This window comes from Gallus gallus, chromosome 28, assembly GCF_016699485.2.
Source record: "Gallus gallus isolate bGalGal1 chromosome 28, bGalGal1.mat.broiler.GRCg7b, whole genome shotgun sequence".
NCBI lineage: Eukaryota > Metazoa > Chordata > Aves > Galliformes > Phasianidae > Gallus > Gallus gallus.
This window is the reverse complement of record NC_052559.1, coordinates 242,726-262,492: the sequence shown is the minus strand read 5'-3', so window position 1 is coordinate 262,492 and position 19,767 is coordinate 242,726. Positions and strand designations below refer to the sequence as shown.

Genomic DNA, 19,767 nt, shown 5'->3' with positions numbered 1-19,767 from the left:
CCCATCTCCATCCTGGGACCCAAAGCAGCCCCAACTGTGCCTGGTCCTTCTCCATCCTGGACTTCACAGCAGCCCCAACTTTGCTTGGCCCCCCTCTGGCCTAGGCCCCAAAGCAGCCCCAACTGTGCCAGGGTCCTCCTCCATCCTGGGCCCCAAAACAGCCCCAAATGTGTCTGGTCCTCTTCAATCCTGGGCCCCGAGGCACTGGTTTTGCTTGGGTTCGCTTTTGTCTGGGCCCCAAACCAGCCCCACCTGTGCCAGGCTCCCCTCCGGCCTAGGCCCCAAAGCAGCCCCAACTGTGCCAGGCCCATCTCCATCCTGGGACCCAAAGCAGCCCCACCTGTGCCAGGCTCCCCTCCATCCTGGGCTTCAAAGCAGCCCCAACTGTGCCTGGTCCTTCTCCATCCTGGGCCCCAAAGCAGCCCCAACTGTGCCAGGCCCCCCCCAGCCTAGGCCCCAAAGCAGCCCCAACTGTGTCTGGTCATCCTCCATCCTGGGATCCGAGGCCCTGCCTGTGCCTGGGCCCCTTTTGGTCTGGGCCCAGAGGAGGCCTCAACTCTTCTAGGCCTCCCTCGAGCGCAGGCCCCAAAGCAGCCCTAACTGGGCCAGGCCCCCCTCCAGCCCACGCCCCAAAGGAGCCCCAGCTGTGCCTGGTTCTCCTCCATCCTGGGCCCCGAGGCTCTACCTGTGCCTGGGCCCCCTTCCTTCTGGGCCCACACCAGGCCTCAACTGTGCCAGGCCCCCTCCAGCCTGGGCCCCGAGGCCACCACTCTGCTGGACCACCCTCCGGCACAGGCCCTGCCCCAAGCCCTGCCCCCTGTGGACAGCTCTGCTCTTTGCCTGCTTGGTTTTTGTTCTCTCTTCACTCTGCCAGCTTAACTGGATGAGTTTCAATGGGGCCGAGTGTCGGGTCCTGCATTTTGGTCACAACAAGCCCAGGCGTCCCCCCAGTCCTCCTTGGGGAGGAGTGGCTGGAAAGCTGCCTGAGCCCTGAAAGGGACCTTGGTGTGCTGACGGACAGGTGGCTGAAGATGAGCCAGCAGTGTGCCCAGGTGGCCAAGAAGGCCAATGGCATAAGCACCATTCCTGGCTCAGGAACGGTGTGGTGAGCAGGACTAGGGAAGTCATCCTGCCCCTGGACTCGGCACTGGCGAGGCCTCACCTCGAGTGCAGTGTTCAGTTTTGGGCACCTCAGCACAGAAGGGCCGTTGAGGTGCTGAAGCAGGTTGAAAGAAGGGCAACAAGGCTGGGGAAGGCCTTGGCCAATATGCCCTCTGAGGAGTGACTGAAGGAACTGGGGCTGTTTAGTGTGGGGAAAAGGAGGCTGAGGGGAGACCTGATGGGCTCCCTATTCCACCCAGGGAGCTGGTTCAGTCACCATCCCTGAATGTGTTGAAAACCAGGTGGTGCTCGGGGACATGATTGAGCAGGGGCTTGTTAGAGTTAGGCTGGTATGGTTAGGTTGTGCTTAGACTTGAGGGTCTTGAAGGTCTTTGTGGCGACAAAAACTCCAACCATCTCAAGCCTGGGGGAAAGGGGCTGACCCCAACGGTCACGCAACCCCCCTGGGGGGAGGGGCTCCCCTAACTGCCACTCTCCAGCTGTCATGGCAGGTAAGGCAGCAGGCTTCCCCTGCTCCCATGCTTCAGCTGGCCCCAGCGCTCCAGATCCCACCCCTGTGCCCCAGATCCCACCCCTGTAACCCCGATATCACCCCTGTAACCCCGATATCACCCCAGTGTCCCAGATCCCACCCCAGTGTGCCAGATCTCACCCCAGCGCCCCAGATCCCAGCCCTGTAAGCCCGATCTCCGCCCTGTGCCCCAGATCCCACCCCAGCGCCCCAGAGCTCACCCCAGAGCCCACCCCAGAGCCTACTTTGGCCTTTCCCCACAGAGAGAATCCCTCGAGGAGCGCTGACGGTGCCTCTGACACCCGACGCCATTTTCCCTGAAGCGACTGTGCCGCCACCGGACCCCGCCTGGATGCAGCCCACCATCCGCGGACCGATGCCGGTACCACCCCAAGCCCTCCCTGTCCCCACTGCCACCTACCTGGCGCCTCAGGCCTCTGTCTGGCCTGGGGTACCAGGTGTCTGGGGACAGGCAGCGCAGCTCCCCCCTGGGAGGGAGCTGCCCCCAACTGGGGCTCAACTGCCACCTGGGGGCCTGCCCCCAACTCTGGGGCTGCACTTACCGCTGCTGCAGCTGCTACCTGGGGGGCTGCACCCAGCTACGGCTCCCCCCACTGCCCCTGCTCACTGCTGGGGACATCCCCTGCTGGCAGGGACGCTGCTGCCCCAGCAGCCGATGGGGCTGTGGCCTGGGGCCGTGTTCCACGGGGAGCCCCCGCAGCCCGCAGGCACCTGCCTGCCGCAGGCCCCCGGCCGCCCCGGCCCCCCGCCAGTTCTTTTGCAGGTACCACCACTGCAGGAGCAGGTGCTCCCCGTGCCCTGCACCCTGCCCGCCACCTGGGAGTCGCCGATGGAGCCCTTTCAGGACGCCGTGGTGCTCACGCAGGACCAGGGGCACCCAGCGCCCACCGACGGGTGCCCCCATCCCGCCACGGCTCCGCTCGGCTGCAGCACCGCAGCGCTGGACTCAGGGGGTGAGTTTGGGGGCTGCGGGGCGTGCGGCAGGCTGTCCGCACCGGGTGGCTGTGGGAAAGCTGGCATTGCCCCACTGGGGATGTCCTTGCTTTTCCAGCAGCCACAGCGAGCGCAGACATCCCGGAGGACGTGGCAGACATCCAACATCTCCTGGCATGGCTCAACGACGGTGAGTTTGGGGGCAGCAGAGCTGGCGGGGGGTTGCTGCCACCCACCCAGCCACCCCCACTGGGTGTGGGAAAGAAAGCTGGCATTGCCCCACTGGGCATTTTCTGCCTTTTCCAGAAGTGACGTCCAAGACAGGCATCCTGGACGACGACGCAGACATCTATGACCTGCTCACGTGGATCAACAACGGTGAGTCTCTCTCTGAGGGGCAGCAGAGCTGCTGGGGGGGTGTCTGCACTGAGTGGGCGTGGGAAAGCCGGCATTGCCATTGCCCCGCTGGGCATTTTCTGCCTTTTCCAGAAGAGACACCCAGCACCCACAGACTTGACAACGATGATGTGGAAATGGACCGTTTGCTCAGCTGGATTGACGGTGAGACTGTGCTCCGCAGAGGTGACCCCCAGAGGTGGCTGCCTGCACCGAGTGGCTGTGGGAAGGCTGCCATCATCGTTCGGGGGGATGTTCTTGCTTTTTCAGAAGCGGCTCTGGAGAGTGCTCTGGAGGTCCCCCAGCACAAGCAGGACCTGCCCGGTGTCACAAGAGAGGGGACCAAAGCCACTGCAAACAGCTGCCAAACGCAAGAGCTGATGCAGCGCATCACTGCCACAGAGCCACTGAGCCCTGATGTCTCCAGCAGCCTCGACTCCTCTTCTTCCAGCACAGAGCACTCGGACTCCTCCGGGGCCAGCAGGGAGCTGAGCAAAGAGACACATCCTGAATCAGGGCTCCTCAGCAACTCGCTCTGCTGGCAGCCAGCATCCCCTGAGCTGCCCGTGCCGACGCCCCTGGCTGCCCCTGCGCCTCCGTCGCCCCGCACTGCACATCTGATGGAAGAGGCGCGGCGGAGGCAGCCCCGGGTGGTTCTCACCCGCCTGGCACTGCCGACCCCCCTGGCTGCCCCCGCACCTCTGTTGCCCCGCACTGCACGTCTGATCCAAGAGGTGCAGCGGAGGCAGCCCCGGGTGGTTCTCACCCGCCTGGCACTGCCACCCGGATGCATCTCCTGCCGGCTGGCAGACGTGCACCACGAGGACAGCACCGAGCCAGCCAAGTGCCCAGCGCCCGCCTGCACCACCACTAACAGCAAGAGCACCGGGCACGAGCAGCACACTGGCAGCGGCCCAGCCACAAAGAGGAAGCTGCCGCGCTGCCACGATGGCCCAGGCCACAAACACCGGCGCTAGGCCAAGCTGGCTGTGTCAGCACGGTGGGCGGGCAGCAGGAGGACTGTGCCCTGATGGGGTGCCCATCACAGCCCAACAGCGGCTCGAGCGGGAGCGCACCAAGAAACCGGCCCACTTGCTGGAGCAGGAGACGTGGCCATAGCCGACCAAGACGGCTCCCTGGAGCCCTGGGCTCCTCGCTGGCCCCCACCATGCCCAGAGAGCAGCGGCAGTGTTCCGGGGGCACCAGCACCGGCCCCAGCCCTACCCCTCCAAAACTGGGCTGTCCACAAACGGCATCTTGGGCTGGGGCAATGCGGGACTCTGAAGCTGATGGACCGCCAAAGGGTTGCACTGTCAAAGCTTTGGGCTGGGAAATGTTGGCTGGGGGGTGGGAAATGGGTGGGGAGGGAATGGTTGCAGGGTGGGGGGAGGGAAGTTGGGGTGGGAACTCTTTGGGTGGGAACTTGGGGTGGGAATTCTTGGGGTGCTGGGATCTCTGTGAGGTTGGAAATGAAATGGCTGTACTGTGATATTGTTGAGGTGGGGGGAGGGAATTTGGGGTGGGAATTCTTGAGGTGGGAACTCTTGGGGCACTGGGATCTTTCTGAGGTTGGAAATGAAATGGCTGTACTCTGATGTTGTTGGGGTGGGAATTTGGGGGGTGGGGAACTGCTGGGGCGAGAAATGGCTGCCGTGGGAGATGGTTGGCATCAAAAATGATTGGACTCCGTAACTGCTGGCATTGAAGATGGGGGGAGGGGGAGGGAATTCTGTGGGGTGGCAATTCTGGGGGAGAAATTGTACTCTGATCACGTTACACTCCCAAGTTGTTGGAATTTGGAGGAAGGAATTGTTGGGGTGGGAATGTGGGGGGCTGGGAGGTATTTTGCAGAGGGAGGGAACTACTGGTGGGAGGGAGCGGGGGGGGGAGGAGGGTGGGTGGTGGGAAATTGATTGCGGGGTGGAAGCTGGGGGGTGGGAAATTGATTAGAGGGTGGGAATTTTAGGGGGTGGGATCAGAAACAATTGTTAGGGTGGGAAAAGGTTGGGAATATCATCATTTATTTGCTGTTTTGTACGTTAAATTATTAAACGTGTAGGAAAGTGAACGCCAAACCTCTGCCTGCAGTCGTTTGTGCAGCACCAAAGCCCCCCCCCAGGCTCCCCCGTGCCCACCTCCGGGAATGCTGGGGTGGCTGCAGCGAGCCAAGAGCTCCTCCACTCTCAACATCTCCATCACCATCGCTGCTGTCAACGTCTCTGTTGCCTTGTGCTGTTCCTGGGGAAGGAGATGGTCACGGACCGAGCAGTGGGTGTGTTGAGCTGGGGGCACTGGGCAGTACTGGAGGCACTGGGAAGCCCACTGCAGGGCACTGGGAGGCTATTGAGGGCCGCAGGCAGCACTGGGGGGCACTGAGTTTGCACAAGAAGACTCTAGACAATACTGGGAGGCAATGGGAGCTTAGTGGGGAGCTAAGCAATCCATTTCTTCCGTGGGGGAGACTTTCTCCCTGGGGCTGACCCCCCCCCCAACCACAGCACCGCTTGGCTCTGCCCTGGGCGCTATGGTCCATGCATTCCCACCCTGATGCTGTCTCTCAGTGACACATTTGTCACCCACAGACTCACCGTGGGTCCTGAGCTGGGCTGGGGGGCGTCCTGTGAAAGCAACCCCAGTGACAGCCCTGAGCCCTATACGGCACAGATCCCGGAAAACCACCGGGTTTCATGCTGCCCAAATCAGCTTCAGCTCATCACCCTGGGACTCCAGCGGGGGGCTCTGTGGAAGCTTCCCCTGTTTCCAGCTGCTGCTACCCCGTGCTTGTTGACCATGCTTCATGCTCTGGCATACACCTGGAAAGGTGAACTCTGCCACGGCCTAGGAAGAGCTCTGCTCGCTCTTTCTTAGCAATGCCTCTGAACATCTTGAAAGCCAGGAGGAAGAGGCCATGACTGAAAGGCAGAGAGATTCTGGCAGCACAAGGGACCGTTTCACAACAACAAGCTCCACACAGTCTACGGGAACACCATTTCTTAGCTGCTTTCCTCCCTGCCCCAATGGCCGTCACACTTCATCATCTCCACTTGACAGGCTGGAGCAGCAGCAAGTCGTACTGCTGGGTTTCTGAAGGCCCTTTCAACCTCCAGAGGGAAGAAAACAGCCCCAACAAAAAGGGGGCAGCGGGGCTCTCCCTAGGACACCACTGGTCTCAGCAGAGTTCACAGGGACTTCAAACGCACAAAGCACCCACAAAAGCATCCCAACAGCTCCAACAAGGAAGCAAAACAAAGCCAGGACGCTCTGCAGGGCTCCCAGCTCTTAGGAGCTGACACCTGCTAAGAGATGCACAGAAACCCTCTTCCCTACTTCTCCCCCTGCCATTTCTACAGCCATTTACAGACAATGGGGAAAGGCAGCGTAAGGCTCGTGGAGAAGACTGGGTGGACATGACATTTCTCACTCCCCTGCTGCCAGAGCACTGCTCGTCAAGAGGACCACTATTTCTCAAACAAGCACCAACCAAGCATGGCAACAAACAACTCAAATGGCACTTGCCCAGCAAAACAACCAGCCTGCCCAAAGACCTCTCCTCAGAGACTTGCCCAAAAGGCCACAACCATTACTCCCACGTGGCAGGCTTACTCACAGAACAGCAGCCTTCTCGTCACCGTGCATCACCAGGACACAAGCAGCCTGCTGGGGCAAGGGAGGCAATCTCTCCTCAGCATCTCACCACACACGTTCCCTCCGCACTGCTTTCCTGCACAGATACAAGGACAAAAGCCTCACTTCATCCGAGCAACGACTGGCAGCAACTCCACAAAATCCTCCATGCCAAAGCAGCTCCTGCAGATGCACAACGCAGTCCTCCACAAGGAACACGAGCTTATGCTGCAGCCTCTGGAGAAGCAAGCTGCCTTTGCGGTGCTTGCTCGGGAGGCCTCCTTTGGATCACCTCTCAGCCACAGCAGGAGAGCTTCTCTTCTCCATATCCATGCACCTCGGTACCTTTTCCCACCCCTAAACTTCGCACAGTGCTTAGCACAGAAAAGAAGGGAAATTCACAAGCAAGGCAAATATACAAAACGAAAGCAAATCCAGGAACAAGAACCAAAAGAGGAAGTCCCAAAAAGCCAAGGAAGGCAAAGCCAAATCACCTGAAAAGCCGAGAAACAAAGAGGAACACCCTGAAGGAGGGAGAAAAGAGTTCCAAGAATGGGAAAGGGAAAAGTATCAATCACCACATCTGAACATAACAAAGGTATTGCAACACAGGAGCAGCAATAAAGCAAGACTGACAAAAGAACGGCAAACAACAAGGAAAACAGAGCAAAGCAAAACAAAGACACGAAATACAAGAGTCCAGCACATGAACTCAAGACAGCATCATGGCAAAACAAGGAAGCCAAACACAGGAAAACAGGCCCACTGCCCCGCCACAGGCATACACTGATCTAGATCACTCCGTGACAGCCAGCTAACACAAACGGGAAGGAAGGATGAAAGCAGTCTTGTTGGACTTCACAGGCTTTCCTCCTCATCAAATCTCGTTCTGCTCAGGAGCAAAAAGAGGGAAGCAATTCACCTGGATGACAAAGGGGGGCAGCCTGGTTCCACCCCTCCCTCACCTCATTTCAGGGCTGGCTGCCCCAAGGGAAGGATCACTGCTTCAAATTCTGCTCTTGTTTAGTATGGTGTCAGCCCTCTTCTTCACAAAGGGGTAAGCAGTTCCATCTTCATTTACTGGACTGAATCCCTTCCACCCCCTGGGCAACTGAAAACTGTGCCCGTGATAGCCTTGGTCTACAGTTGCCATTCTGGGTTAACCAGTGGTACACTTCCGTTGGAGGCCTGGGTCAAAGGAGGTCCCTAAGGGCCAGCTGGGTCTGGCCCCTCTGGCTTCAAGCAGCAAAAAAAAGCTTACAGTAGCAGCTGATAGCCGACGGGGGATACCACTCTGTGTAGAAATGGGGGTACTCAGAGCTGCGTGAACTCCTTGGACAGGCCAAACAGCGTGGAGGTCACTTCTACTGGTAGCTGTGCAATTCAGGAATGAAGTCTGTTGCTCAGCTCGGACGCCTGACAGCATTTTGTGTGCTCCAGCAGCTTCACTCTGAGCAACGTATTGCTGTCAGGCAGACTGGGGTTTCTGTACCACTACCTCAGCAGGAACAAGACTAGAAATACGGTCCGTAAGTGCACTGCAACTGAACAGAAAATGGTCTGGTTTGGCTGTAAGAATAGTGTATTTGAGGGATTTTTGGTGGATGTGGGCTAACAGGACAACTTCTGTTGGTGACTGGTTTCTGCGAAGGAGAAAAATTACACTTGGTTTTAGGGAATCAGCCCGGGATTAGAGCGACTCTTACTGAGAAAAGGGAAAGCTTCTGTGGGTAAGAACATTATTTGGCGAGCTGTTGTAAGAGCGATGGAAATCTCTCTTGTTGTAATAAGAGATGGAAAAAAGCAGGGGAGTTACCTCGTAGGAAAAAAGAGCTCAGGGAGCTTGAGACAGTGTCTCAGAAAAGGCGTGCCTTTGCTTAGCATTGCTCTGTGTCTGAGTTTTCCTTGCTATTGGTGCATGAAGCCCTCAGATGGGAAACCCAGCCTCCCCCTCCAAGTGAGGACATTGCCCTAGCAGCCCCTGGGGCTTGGCCTGAAAGGAAGGGGAAAAAAACCAACAAACAACCAAAGCAGTGCCATGCAAAGCAACAGAGAAAGAAGCATAAAAGAAAGAAAAGGATCCTTTGCAAAAGGATAAGCAAAGAAAAACCACACGACATGGAAAGAACACAGACAAAGACAACTCTCGGGATGGAATCAAAGAATGCCCTCAGGCATCTGTCCCCTCCCCTGAACCTTCCTCCGTCCCAAGAGTTTCTGCCCGGTGGGACCACGTGCAGGACAGCAGGCTTTGGCTTGATGGGCTGCAAGGCCAAAAAAGGGCGGCTCCAGGCCCCCCAGAGGATGTCACAGCTGACATCACCCACGCTCCTGGAACCTTTGTGCTGTTACAATCAGTTCCCATGACGATGACGGGCCCTCCACAAGGACAGCTGGCAGATGTTTACAGGCACCTCAGCTGGGAGAGGCACTGCCCGCAGCCGCTCGCCGTGCCCTGGGGCTGAGAGCAGCCCTGGCAGAAGACAAGCTCGGCCTCATCCCCTGCTGGATTACGGTTAAGTGCTACTATTTAGTCTTACTACTAACTGCGGACCGTTACCCTTTGGCATCAGATTGGCGGGTTACTGCATTAGATAAGGCTTCACGTGGAAATGCTACCAAGTTCAGTCAGTGCCAAGGCTTCAGGAAAACCCCTAAGGATTGGCTTAAAGGTTACTGTTAGAGGCTAGCGTTTAGGATGAAGAGTTACCATAGTAGGTTAGGACGAAGGGCTTCCCTTCAGTGACAGGTGAACGGTTACCACATCGGATTAGAGTTAACCATAACCAAAAAGGGAATCCTTCAGGGCTACCCTTTGGTATTAGGACTAAGGGTAGCCCTTACTTGATGAGGGCTAACGCCATCCCTGTTGCGTTTACAGAAAAGGCTTCAGGGCTACCCATTAGGAGGGTTAAACATTACCTGTGTGTATGGCAAACAGATTGTAAGGCAAACAGGTAAAGGAGCAGAGAGATGATCACAGTTCCAAAGGAGGAATGACATAAAAAGCTTACCCGTACCCTGGGCGCGCAGAAGGGCTCCACTAAGGGTGACCTCCAGGTAGAGATCCTTCCTCCTTGGGAGTCAGCCCTTACATGGGGTCTAGCAGGGCTGCAGCCAGGGTCCACCCCTTCCAGTCACTCAGCTGAAACTGCCATCACCTGTGCCCCTGCAGCTGACTCAGCACTCGCCTCAGGTGGTCAAACAGAGGGTCAGGCTGTGATTATACAGTTCCCATACACCTGTGTGATTTAGAGTTCAGACTTGTGGTTTATACATTTGGATTAGTGTTAGGAGCTACAATTTCTAGTAGAAGAGAAAGGAATAGAAACGCTGCTAGGAAAAAAATACAGTGCAAAGAAAGGAACAGCAAAGAAAAAAAAAGAGCACCAAACTGAAAAAAAGAACAAAAAACCCCACGCACATCAAAGAAAGCCAATAACAATAAATGAAACAACAACAAACACCACATTCAAAAACAAGCAACCAACGCTAACAGAACAGAATACACTCTCACGGAAAAGCAAAGATGACAACAGAGTCTGGAAGAGGCAAAAGCTCAGCATCTAGGCCTGGGAAGATGACAGAGAACAATCCACATACACCAATGCCGAGAAAATGGGGCAATAGGCCCGCATGGATCCAGCCAGCTGGAGAAAAAGCCACAAGAGCACCACAAGGGAAGAGGCAAGGAGGCCCAGGAGGCGTGGACCCACCTGGGAAACTCCAAGGAGCTGCAAATGCATCAAGCACGGCAGGAAAGCCCAGAGAGGAGGCTGCAGTTCAAGAAGCCAGAAAGGAACAGACAGAACAGAACAATCAAGGGAGAGAGCACATCAGGTAAGTGAAGGCAAAGGAAGAGCAAGGCCGGGGCAAGGGGACAAGGAAGGCAAAGCCAGGTAAGGCAACCAAGAATGAAGAGCAAGGGAGAAACTCCAAGCAAAGCCAAGAACCATCCTCTGAAAAGGCAAGGAATGCTCTCCTCTGGGAGGAAGAAGCTAATGCAAAGAAAGGAACAGCTAAGACAAAGAGCCAACAAAACAGACACAAAGACAATGGAAAGCAAAGCAAAAGGCGCACTACTGAAAAGCAACAGGGGAAACAAAACCAAGCGAGGAAAACAAAGCAATTCAAACAAGTCACCATACTGCATTCCATTCATTTGCTTTACTCGTGTATATCGTGGCAAACCAAAGAAGCCAAACACAGTACAAAGAGAAAAACACTCACCAATGCTTAGCACTGAAGAGAAGGAAGAAACCAAAATTCTCGAGCAATGCAAGGCAAAGGTACAAAAGAAAAACCAAAGAGCAAAGCAAAACAAAGCCAGGAGCAATAACAGAAGGAGGAAGTACTAAAAAGCCAAGGAAAGCAAAGCAAAAATCACCTGAAAAGCCAAGAAACCAGAAGGAATACCCTTAGCAAGCAGAAATCCAGCCATCAGAGGACTGTGTCAACTCCATGGATTCCAGTGACACCAAGGTATCTGCAACATCAAATTTCAGCCAGGCATCCCGGGCCCTTGGTGGCCTATGACAGCAGCGCTCCTACAGAGTTCATTCTCTTACACCCTGATACCAAAGACATGCTACCTGTGAGTGGCTAACACAATATCTGGCTGCCACAGGACTTGCAAGGAGTGACACCAAGTTTTCTCTCTCTAGTCAGCACACAGAAGTTACTTTGGCTGCCTTTGCAGGAGAAGAGAGCCATCTCTTGCCATGCAGGGAGGGAGGACGTGGTGTACTTCTAGCATCAAGTTACACGTGGTCAAGTCAGGGGATGCCATACCTGCTCCCAGCCTGAATCCTGCAATGTGTCAGGAGGAGCAGTGCATTCATAACGCAGCAACAAAGACTGGAGCACTGCTGAGACAGGTAGCAGAGCTCCTTCATTAGTGGTCACTGTTAACCCCATCCAGTCGGTGCTGAGCAAAACGAGGACTCTGCAAACTGCAGGTAATATTTCCTGCTGGCTCAGCTATAGTCATTTATGCAGCTTTTAGGGCGGTTTGGTGTTTTTTTCTTTCTTTTTCTGTTCCTTGCTTTTGGTGAGATGCTAATAATTCGTGCAAACTCCCCCATACACAACCAATCTCCATCAGATGATGAGACAAAAGGCTGAGATAAGCCCCACTTCTAGCTATACACTGTTAAAACGGGAAAAGAAATCTGTTCAGAGATTTTGCGATGCATATGCATGCAACAAGAAAAGCAGAGGCAGGGAAAAGAAGAGCTGGCTTGCATGGCAGCAGGTGAACAATGAACAAGGGAAAAACACTTGGCTGTAACATTCACACCCGTGTCTCATCCCACCTAAGACCCAGAACACAACAACTTCCAAGTAATGCTCTAACTGATCCGTACTGTATTGAGCCTCTAAGCTGTCTTTGCTTCTCTGCTTCTGTAATTTAAGCTCCTTTTGTCTTGCTGTTCAGCAGGCAAACCTCACCCTAAGAAAACAAGATGCAAACTATGGGTGGAGTATGTATGTAGCCAAATGAGTAAAAATGCGTTTGATACGAGACAACAAACAGATGTGAGACGATGCTGTCTGAAATGGACCCATACTGACTTGAATATACGTACCAAAACACTAGAAATCACGTTGTTACCATACTGGAGTCTTTCCTCTTCCATCACTTAAGCTGTGTACAAAGCTCTGGCATGTCCCGTGAACCAGCAGGCACCTGCAGCCCTATCCCTTGGCATTACGCACAGGAAAAGAAATGGCACAGCATGATAGCGTATCCCTTAGTTCACTTCAAGAAAAGCAAGCATATCCTGAATTACTGACAATCACCAAGCTCGATCACCTTACGGATCAGGATGTGACATTGGAGCTCTTCTCTCCAGCAACCAGAAGAGACAAATAGCAGGGGAATCATTGATTCAAAGGTCTGCAAGAGAAATACTCACCTATGGAGAGCAGGAGACAAATCCAGCCTAGTTCAGGTGCAGCTGAAAGCTGTCCTCAGCCAAAGCCTCAGCAGTTACCAGAATGCAAACAAAGCTATTCTTCATGCGTTCCTTTTTTAAGTTGATCACAATGCCTGCCATTAAAAAAAGAATAACAATCAAAATAATCCTACGTGGCTTTTGTTGGAATCAAAAAACAGGAGAAAAATCACAGAAACGTGGTGGAATGACTCACACAGCTGGAGTGCTGTGATGGATGGCTAGCGACTTTGCAAAAGAGAGAGCCAAGGCAGGAAAGGCAGTGATGCAGCCCTCTACGTTAAGAAAGAATGGGAATGTATGCAAATGAACGATGGCCATGATAGGGTTGAGAGCTTCTAGGTCAGAAGAAAAGCAAAGGCCAGTAAGACTGACCTTATCGTGGGAGTGTGCTACAGGCCACCCAACCAGGATGAAGAGGTGGGCAAGACACTTTAGACACAGCCGCAGGAGGTCTCAAGGTCTCTCCCCTTGTTCTTGTGGGCTATTGCAAAGTCCCAGACATCTGCTGGATTTATAATACAGCAGATAGGGAACAGTCCCAGAGGTTCCTCAAGTGTGTGGGAGATCACTTCCTGACACAGCTGGTGACGCAGCCAGCAAGGGCAAGCAAAATCCTGCTGTTTGTTCACAGAGAAGGTCTCGTGGGGGATGTCAAGGCTGGAGGCCGCCTGGGGCAAAGGGATCGTGAGATGCTAGATTTCTCAATCCTTGTTGAACCACGGAGGGGAGTCAGCAGAACTGCCACCTTGGACTGCCGGAGAGCAAACTCGAACCTCTTTAGGACCATGGTTGAGAGGGTCCCTTGGGAAGTACTTTTGGAGGGCGTGGGAGCCCAGGAAGGCTGGCAGTACTTTCCAGAAGTAATTTTAAAGGTGCAGGAGCTGATTCCACAGAGTATGGTCTGTGGAAGAGTGGGCAAGCTACTTATGATGATTACAGGTACGTAGCAAATATGTGCAGGGAGAAAATTAGAAAAGCCAAAGCCCAGCTAGAACTGAGCTTGGCCACCAACTGCTGATGCAAAATGAAAGATTTGCCACCAAGGTAAAGGACAACAATAAATATTTCTGTAAATACATCTACAGCAAGAGGAGGGCTAGGGAGAATCTCCATCCCTTCTTGGATGCCGAGGGCAACTTGGTGACCAAGGATCAGGACAAGGCTGAGGTACTTAATGCCTTCGTTGCCTCAGTCTTTAATAGCAAGACTCATTACTTCCTGGGAACACAGTCCCCTGTGCTGGTAGATAGGAATGGGGACCCGAATAGGCCATGCATAATCCACAATGAGATGGTTTTGGACCTGCTCCGAAAGCTGGATGCCCGAGTCCACGGGGCCAGATGGACTGCACCTTACCTCGGTGCCAGGGTAGGTTATGGGATGGATAATGTTGGGATTCATTAAAGGTCAACCAGGGGATCAGGCCCAGTCAAAATGGGTTGACAAATGGTAGAGCCTGTTTGACAAAAGAACTCGCCCCACGCCACCGTGGCCAGAGAACACTCCAGCAGCAGCAGCAGCAGGAGCAGATCCCGGGGAGGGAGGAAGCAGGGGCAGCTGGGCCTGCTGTGCACATACACAGATAGACATGTAGATACCTTGTCACTGCTCTTCTGCCTCCACATTTCTGGGCGACTGGGAGTTTTGTCTTCACACAGGAACTCCGCCACAGCAGCATTGTCCAGTCCGTGGCACCTTGATCCCAGGATGTGCTCCGCACCGTGCTTCTAGGGCATCAACATCTGCTGCTGCACAAAGGCCCCTGAAAGGAAAAGCACCCTCCCACGTTTGCACTGCTCCCACACTCCCCAGAACTGTCTCTCAAATCTCACATAACACAGACTCTCTCAGACTCTTGGCTGCAGCCCAATAGCACAGCATCCCCTCTCTCACTTCATGAGCCAAGACGCCATAGTTTGTGTCCCTTTCTAAGCTTTACTGACACAATTAGGCAAGAACTTAGGTTTGCCCATCCTGCAGCCAGGAATGCTCCAACCTGAGGGGGGAGTGGCCGTGAGAGCAATGTCTCTGTGCAAGTGCAGCTCGTTCCTCCCCTCTGACAGGGGCAGAAGGAGGGAGGCAACAGTCAAAAGCAGAAAGCGTCTGCATATCCCTCATGGCTCTAATTTCCTGCCTTACGCTGGGAAACGAGCTGAGCCGCTGGGCCTCTCCGTTATGCTTAGCTCTGCAGCTCGGACATCATCTTTACACTCAGCTGGTCCTGGGCATAATGCTCCACACAATGACCCTGCAGATCCCCAAGGCCTGCCTGCCTGCCTGCTGTCACTCACCTGGAGGTTGCAGGGTGCTGTGCCTCCTGGCTGGACCTGCTGCTGCTAGCTGTCACTTGCAAGACACTGAGAGCCCACCTGCTTGGAACTGCAGGCAACAAACACAAACGAGAAAGAAGGAAGAAAGGATTCTTGGATTTCACAGGCTTCCACAGGATTCATTAAAACACATTCTGCTGTGGAGCACAGCTGCAAGCATTTCACCTGGGCAAAAAAGGGGTGGAGCCTGGCTCCAGCCCTCCCCACCCTCGTTTAAGGGCTGCCTGTCTAAGGGGAAGAATCTCTACTGGCAGATGTGCTCTGTGCTAATACTTTCTGAGTCCTGTTCTTCAGAAAGGGCTCTTTGTTTACTAGCTTGAGTCCTTCCCCACTCATAGGAAAATTAAAACACAGGAAAGCAGCTGGATCAGCTACTGCCTTTCACTACAGTTACCATTTTAGGTTATGGATCAAGGTTGAACTGTACAGAGAGAGTGCAGCCACAAGGCTCTGGCTGTGCCGGGCCTCCCACCAGCCTGGGCCCCAAAGCAGCCCCAACTGTGCCTGGGTCTCCTCCATCCTGGGCCCCAAAGCAGCCCCAACTGTGCCTGCTCCTCCTCCATCCTAGGCCCCAAAGCAGCCCCAACTGCGCCCGGTCCTCCTCCATCCTGGGCCCCAAAGCAGCCCCAACTGTGCCTGGTCCTGCTTCATCCTGGGCACCAAGAGCCTGGCTGTGCCGGGGCTCCCTTTGGTCTGGGCCAAGAGCAGGCCTCAACTGTGCCAGGCCCCCCTCCAGCCCAGGCCCCAAAGCAGCCCCAACTGTGTCTGGTCCTCCACCATCCTGGGCACCAAGAGCCTGGCTGTGCCGGGGCTCCCTTTGGTCTGGGCCAAGAGCAGGCCTCAACTGTGCCAGGCCCCCCTCCAGCCCAGGCCCCAAAGCAGCCCCAACTGTGCCTGCTCCTCCTCCATCCTAGGCCCCAAAGCCTGGGCAGTGCCGGGGCTCCCTCTGGTCTGGGCCAAGAGGAGGCCTCAACTCTGCTAGGCCCCCCTCCAGCTCGGGCCCCCCCCAGTGCAGCCCCAACTGCACCTGGTCCTCCTCCAGCCTGGGCCCCGAGGCTCTACCTGTGCCTGGGCCCCCTTCCTTCTGGGCCCACACCAGGCCTCAACTGTGCCAGGCCCCCTCCAGCCTGGGCCCCGAGGCCACCACTCTGCTGGACCACCCTCCGGCACAGGCCCTGCCCCAAGCCCTGCCCCCTGTGGACAGCTCTGCTCTTTGCCTGCTTGGTTTTTGTTCTCTCTTCACTCTGCCAGCTTAACTGGATGAGTTTCAATGGGGCCGAGTGTCGGGTCCTGCATTTTGGTCACAACAAGCCCAGGCGTCCCCCCAGTCCTCCTTGGGGAGGAGTGGCTGGAAAGCTGCCTGAGCCCTGAAAGGGACCTTGGTGTGCTGACGGACAGGTGGCTGAAGATGAGCCAGCAGTGTGCCCAGGTGGCCAAGAAGGCCAATGGCATAACCACCATTCCTGGCTCAGGAACGGTGTGGTGAGCAGGACTAGGGAAGTCATCCTGCCCCTGGACTCGGCACTGGCGAGGCCTCACCTCGAGTGCAGTGTTCAGTTTTGGGCACCTCAGCACAGAAGGGCCATTGAGGTGCTGAAGCAGGTTGAAAGAAGGGCAACAAGGCTGGGGAAGGCCTTGGCCAATATGCCCTCTGAGGAGTGACTGAAGGAACTGGGGCTGTTTAGTGTGGGGAAAAGGAGGCTGAGGGGAGACCTGATGGGCTCCCTATTCCACCCAGGGAGCTGGTTCAGTCACCATCCCTGAATGTGTTGAAAACCAGGTGGTGCTCAGGGACATGATTGAGCAGGGGCTTGTTAGAGTTAGGCTGGTATGGTTAGGTTGTGCTTAGACTTGAGGGTCTTGAAGGTCTTTGTGGCGACAAAAACTCCAACCATCTCAAGCCTGGGGGAAAGGGGCTGACTCCAACGGTCACGCAACCCCCCTGGGGGGAGGGGCTCCCCTAACTGCCACTCTCCAGCTGTCATGGCAGGTAAGGCAGCAGGCTTCCCCTGCTCCCATGCTTCAGCTGGCCCCAGCGCTCCAGATCCCACTCCTGTGCCCAAGATCCCACCCCTGTAACCCCGATATCACCCCTGTAACCCCGATATCACCCCAGTGTCCCAGATCCCACCCCAGTGTGCCAGATCTCACCCCAGCGCCCCAGATCCCAGCCCTGTAAGCCCGATCTCAGCCCTGTGCCCCAGATCCCACCCCAGCGCCCCAGAGCTCACCCCAGAGCCCAGCCCAGAGCCTACTTTGGCCTTTCCCCACAGAGAGAATCCCTCGAGGAGCGCTGACGGTTGCCTCTGACACCCGACGCCATTTTCCCTGAAGCGACTGTGCCGCCACCGGACCCCGCCTGGATGCAGCCCACCATCCGCGGACCGATGCCGGTACCACCCCAAGCCCTCCCTGTCCCCACTGCCACCTACCTGGCGCCTCAGGCCTCTGTCTGGCCTGGGGTACCAGGTGTCTGGGGACAGGCAGCGCAGCTCCCCCCTGGGGGGCTGCCCCCAACTGGGGCTCAACTGCCACCTGGGGGCCTGCCCCCAACTCTGGGGCTGCACTTACCGCTGCTGCAGCTGCTACCTGGGGGGCTGCACCCAGCTACGGCTCCCCCCACTGCCCCTGCTCACTGCTGGGGACATCCCCTGCTGGCAGGGACGCTGCTGCCCCAGCAGCCGATGGGGCTGTGGCCTGGGGCCGTGTTCCACGGGGAGCCCCCGCAGCCCGCAGGCACCTGCCTGCCGCAGGCCCCCGGCCGCCCCGGCCCCCCGCCAGTTCTTTTGCAGGTACCACCACTGCAGGAGCAGGTGCTCCCCGTGCCCTGCACCCTGCCCGCCACCTGGGAGTCGCCGATGGAGCCCTTTCAGGACGCCGTGGTGCTCACGCAGGACCAGGGGCACCCAGCGCCCACCGACGGGTGCCCCCATCCCGCCACGGCTCCGCTCGGCTGCAGCACCGCAGCGCTGGACTCAGGGGGTGAGTTTGGGGGCTGCGGGGCGTGCGGCAGGCTGTCCGCACCGGGTGGCTGTGGGAAAGCTGGCATTGCCCCACTGGGGATGTCCTTGCTTTTCCAGCAGCCACAGCGAGCGCAGACATCCCGGAGGACGTGGCGGACATCCAGCATCTCCTGGCATGGCTCAACGACGGTGAGTTTGGGGGCAGCAGGGCTGGCGGGGGGTTGCTGCCACCCACCCAGCCACCCCCACTGGGTGTGGGAAAGAAAGCTGGCATTGCCCCACTGGGCATTTTCTGCCTTTTCCAGAAGTGACATCCAAGACAGGCATCCTGGATGACGACGCAGACATCGATGACCTGCTCACGTGGATCAACAACGGTGAGTCTCTCTCTGAGGGGCAGCAGAGCTGCTGGGGGGGTGTCTGCACTGAGTGGGCGTGGGAAAGCCGGCATTGCCATTGCCCCGCTGGGCATTTTCTGCCTTTTCCAGAAGAGACACCCAGCACCCACAGACTTGACAACGATGATGTGGAAATGGACCGTTTGCTCAGCTGGATTGACGGTGAGACTGTGCTCCGCAGAGGTGACCCCCAGAGGTGGCTGCCTGCACCGAGTGGCTGTGGGAAGGCTGCCATCATCGTTCGGGGGGATGTTCTTGCTTTTTCAGAAGCGGCTCTGGAGAGTGCTCTGGAGGTCCCCCAGCACAAGCAGGACCTGCCCGGTGTCACAAGAGAGGGGACCAAAGCCACTGCAAACAGCTGCCAAACGCAAGAGCTGATGCAGCGCATCACTGCCACAGAGCCACTGAGCCCTGATGTCTCCAGCAGCCTCGACTCCTCTTCTTCCAGCACAGAGCACTCGGACTCCTCCGGGGCCAGCAGGGAGCTGAGCAAAGAGACACATCCTGAATCAGGGCTCCTCAGCAACTCGCTCTGCTGGCAGCCAGCATCCCCTGAGCTGCCCGTGCCGACGCCCCTGGCTGCCCCTGCGCCTCCGTCGCCCCGCACTGCACATCTGATGGAAGAGGCGCGGCGGAGGCGGCCCCGGGGTGGTTCTCCACCCGCCTGGCACTGCCGACCCCCCTGGCTGCCCCCGCACCTCTGTTGCCCCGCACTGCACGTCTGATCCAAGAGGTGCAGCAGAGGCAGCCCCGGGTGGTTCTCACCCGCCTGGCACTGCCGACCCCCCCTGGCTGCCCCCGCACCTCTGTTGCCCCGCACTGCACGTCTGATCCAAGAGGTGCAGCGGAGGCAGCCCCGGGTGGTTCTCACCCGCCTGGCACTGCCACCCGGATGCATCTCCTGCCGGCTGGCAGACGTGCACCACGAGGACAGCACCGAGCCAGCCAAGTGCCCAGCGCCCGCCTGCACACCACTAACAGCAAGAGCACCGGGCACGAGCAGCACACTGGCAGCGGCCCAGCCACAGAGAGGAAGCTGCCGCGCTGCCACGATGGCCCAGGCCACAAACACCGGCGCTAGGCCAAGCTGGCTGTGTCAGCACGGTGGGCGGGCAGCAGGAGGACTGTGCCCTGATGGGGTGCCCATCACAGCCCAACAGCGGCTCGAGCAGGAGCGCACCAAGAAACCGGCCCACTTGCTGGAGCAGGAGACGTGGCCATAGCCGACCAAGACGGCTCCCTGGAGCCCTGGGCTCCTCGCTGGCCCCCACCATGCCCAGAGAGCAGCGGCAGTGTTCCGGGGGCACCAGCACCGGCCCCAGCCCTACCCCTCCAAAACTGGGCTGTCCACAAACGGCATCTTGGGCTGGGGCAATGCGGGACTCTGAAGCTGATGGACCGCCAAAGGGTTGCACTGTCAAAGCTTTGGGCTGGGAAATGTGGGCTGGGGGGTGGGAAATGGGTGGGGAGGAATGGTTGCAGGGTGGGGGGAGGGAATTTGGGGTGGGA

General features: G+C 56.8%; 1 long non-coding RNA gene across 3 annotated transcripts in view; it reads right to left on the bottom strand.

Annotated features, from left to right (window-relative positions):
* Window positions 1-4,987: 4,987 nt before the first annotated feature.
* LOC112531437 overlaps window positions 4,988-19,767 on the bottom strand; it is a 26,817-nt gene continuing 12,037 nt past the window's right edge. Inside the window, exons 2-3 of one of the 3 annotated variants that reach the window (XR_005842097.2) lie at window positions 9,622-9,628; window positions 6,652-6,704 (exon numbers count right to left, since the gene is read on the bottom strand). This is a non-coding gene — a long non-coding RNA (uncharacterized LOC112531437). Of the gene's footprint in view, window positions 7,102-9,621; window positions 9,629-19,767 lie in introns of all 3 variants that reach the window. The other 2 variants (XR_005842096.2, XR_005842095.2) reach the window with 2 other exon arrangements.